Source organism: Procambarus clarkii, chromosome 30 (assembly GCF_040958095.1).
Source record: "Procambarus clarkii isolate CNS0578487 chromosome 30, FALCON_Pclarkii_2.0, whole genome shotgun sequence".
Classification (NCBI taxonomy): domain Eukaryota; kingdom Metazoa; phylum Arthropoda; class Malacostraca; order Decapoda; family Cambaridae; genus Procambarus; species Procambarus clarkii.
Window position 1 is genome coordinate 18,398,708 of NC_091179.1, and position 4,354 is coordinate 18,403,061.

Consider the following 4,354-nt stretch of genomic DNA (forward strand, 5'->3'; position numbering starts at 1 on the left):
AAGGTTGTTTAAGGCGGAGCCCGGGAGCTTCTCCTGGCTACTATCATCAGTGTAAACAAATGGAATGCACTAGGCAGTGATGTGGTGGAGGCTGACTCCATACACAGTTTCAAATGTAGATATGATAGAGCTCAATAAGCTAATGAATCTGTACGCCAGTAGATTGACAGTTGACAGGTGGGACCAAAGAGCCAAAGCTTAACCCCCCCAAAGCACAACTAGGTGAGTACACACACACACACACACTGTGTGGCTATTGGGCTCTATATGATAGAGCCCAATAGGCTCAGGAATCTGTACACCTGTTGATTGACAGTTGAGAGGCGGGACCAAAGAGCCAGAGCTCAACCCCCGCAAACACAACAAGGTGACAAGTAGGTGAGTACACACAAACACACACACACACTACATGTGAGGGGCTGTAGACAAGGATATACAACAAGGACAGCAAAAACATACCAAGCAACAATTACAGTTTGCAATATACTGTAGGTACGCGATTATTAATTCTATTGATTTAAACTTAAATGTCTTCAAGTAAAATTTCCATATATATGACATTTTCATATTTATCAAATTTTCTTATATTAATACATTTCTTAGGTTTAATACATTTAATAAAAGGTAACCAAAATTTCCATATTTAATAATTCATTCATTGTTTAATTACTCATCTGATCATCCATTCAGAGTTTTTTTTATATAAATTAGCACGAGAAGTTCCTGATCAAACTTTCCAAGCAACAATATAACATTCACAACAAATATGAACTTAATAAACCCCTAAGTTAAGTTTTATTAGTGAAATAAGTTCCTAAAGTTCGTTTCATGAGTGAATAAGTTTAAAGATGAAAGTTTTGCAAGACAGAGCTACGACAAGACACCTTTGTAATATACGTTAGCTGAAGCCAATAGCCGGGCTATCAACTTTGTTGATTACCAAATGCGAGGTGTGAGGATGGTTCGGTAGTTAATGCAATTGATGTCTTGCAATCATGCATACTATTGCCACAGGCTTGTTTGATGATGATGATGATGGTGAGTGTACTCACCTAGTTGTGCTTGCGGGGGTTGAGCTCTGGCTCTTTGGTCCCGCCTCTCAACTGTCAATCAACTGGTGTACAGATTCCTGAGCCTACTGGGCTCTATCATATCTACACTTGAAACTGTGTATGGAGTCAGCCTCCACCACATCACTTCCTAGTGCATTCCACCTGTGTGTGTGTGTGTGTGTGTGTACTCATCTAGTTGTGCTTGCGGGGTTTGAGCTCTGGCTCTTTGGTCCCGCCTCTCAACTGTCAATCAACTGGTGTACAGGTTCCTGAGCCTACTGGGCTCTATCATATCTACATTTGAAACTGTGTATGGAGTCAGCCTCCACCACATCACAGCCTAGTGCATTCCACCTGTGTGTGTGTGTGTGTGTGTGTGTGTGTGTGTGTGTGTGTGTGTGTGTGTGTGTGTGTGTGTGTGTGTGTGTGTGGATGAATGTCTTGAGGGGGGGGGAGGTAATTCAATGTGCACTACATGCAACATTGCATCAGATTAGTTGGATTGCAATGCAATTTGTACATAGCTCATTTTCTGCCCCGCTGAGCTGTGAAGTGTCTTTGAGGGGTTTGATATTTTTACTGATTTACCTTTCACTTTGCAACTGCTATTGTGGAGATGGTTGAGAGTTGTGCAAGTGGCTGTGAAACGGATTGCGGCCTCTAATTACGCCCCCCGTCCAATCACCTGGTCGCTTTTTGCTGCACTCTGTTCGCCACACCATACAAGCCACCATACTACACCCCCTCACACCACTATATCATGAATCACACCATATCCTACACGCCAAGCACACACACACACACACACACACACACACACACACACACACACACACACACACACACACACACACACACACACACACACACACACACACAAACACAGCCACACCACACAGCCACACCACACCACACCACCACACCACACCACCACACCACACCACCACACCACACCACACCACACCACCACACCACACCACCACACCACACCACCACACCACACCACCACACCACACAGCCACACCACACAGCCACACCGCACCACACAGCCACACCACACAGCCACACCACACAGCCACACCGCACCACCACACCACACCACCACACCACACAGCCACACCACACCACACCACCACACCACACCATACAGCCACACCACACCACACCACACTACCTCACCACACAGCCACACCACAGCCATACCACACAGCCGCACCACACCACACACACACAGCCACACCACACCATACAGCCACACCACCACACCACAAAACCACACCACACCACACAGCTACACCACACCACACCACACAGCCACACCACACCACATCACCACACCACACCATCTCGAGACAAGCGCTCTCATCCCGGGGCAAGAACAAGCCATGAACAATACAATCAGTGCAAGCCGAGATCACTGTCATTATACAATATTTCAACCTGACAGCCATGGTCTCGAGCGAGATAGGAGCGAGCCTCACTTGTCACCTTCGCTACGCCTACGTCCACACCACTCAACACCTCTGTATACCACACTCCTCAACACCTCTGTATACCACACCACTCACCACCTCTGTATACCACACTCCTCAACACCTCTGTATACCACACCACTCACCACCTCTGTATACCACACTCCTCAACACCTCACACCTTGCAAGCTCCATATTGCAGGAAAGTTCACAGATTTTGCAAAAAATCACTGTGCTTATTCTCTTGTAATTTCCACAACGTTCTTTTTCCGACATTCGAGTGTCCGGGACTCTTGAAGGGATTCTTGAAGGGACTCTTGAAGGACTCTTGAAGGGACTCTTGAAGGGACTGTAACGTAATGGGGCGTTACAGCCCCATTACGACCCCCAATACTGACGTTACAGCCCCATTACGACCCCCAATACTGACGTTACAGCCCCATTACGACCCCCAATACTGACGTTACAGCCCCATTACGACCCCCAATACTGGCGTTACAGCACCATTACGACCCCCAATACTGGCGTTACAGCCCCATTACGACCCCCAATACTGGCGTTACAGCCCCATTACGACCCCCAATACTGGCGTTACAGCCCCATTACGACCCCCAATACTGGCGTTACAGCCCCATTACGACCCCCAATACTGGCGTTACAGCACCATTACGACCCCCAATACTGGCGTTACAGCCCCATTACGACCCCCAATACTGACGTTACAGCCCCATTACGACCCCCAATACTGGCGTTACAGCCCCATTACGACCCCCAATACTGGCGTTACAGTCCCATTACGACCCCCAATACTGACGTTACAGCTCCCATTACGACCCCCAATACTGGCGTTACAGCCCCATTACGACCCCCAATACTGACGTTACAGGCCCATTACGACCCCCAATACTAGCGTTACAGCCCCATTACGACCCCCAATACTGGCGTTACAGCCCCATTACGACCCCCAATACTGGCGTTACAGCCCCATTACGACCCCCAATACTGGCGTTACAGCCCCATTACGACCCCCAATACTGACGTTACAGCCCCATTACGACCCCCAATACTGGCGTTACAGCCCCATTACGACCCCCAATACTGGCGTTACAGTCCCATTACGACCCCCAATACTGACGTTACAGCTCCCATTACGACCCCCAATACTGGCGTTACAGCCCCATTACGACCCCCAATACTGGCGTTACAGCCCCATTACGACCCCCCAATACTGGCGTTACAGCCCCATTACGACCCCCAATACTGGCGTTACAGTCCCATTACGACCCCCAATACTGACGTTACAGCTCCCATTACGACCCCCAATACTGGTGTTACAGCCCCATTACGACCCCCAATACTGGCGTTAAATCCCCATTACGACCCCCCAATACTGGCGTTACAGCCCCATTACGACCCCCAATACTGGTGTTACAGCCCCATTACGACCCCCAATACTGGCGTTACAGCCCCATTACGACCCCCAATACTGGCGTTACAGCCCCATTACGACCCCCAATACTGACGTTACAGCCCCATTACGACCCCCAATACTGGCGTTACAGCCCCATTACGACCCCCAATACTGACGTTACAGCCCCGTCACCCTGAGCCACGACTCCCTTCACCTGAGGTTGGCTCAAAATATTGTCCAATTAGAGCCGGTGGCAGCCACCTCTCACCTGGCCGAGTCGTCGCTAATTAACAGGTGCAGCGGGGAGTGTTTAGCGTCCCTGCTAACCCATCGTTACTAATGGCACAGGCCGCTTGTTGACACTCTGGTGAAGGGGTAGTTACAGCACCGTGTGCAGGGCGCTTGGTCCGTGTGAGACA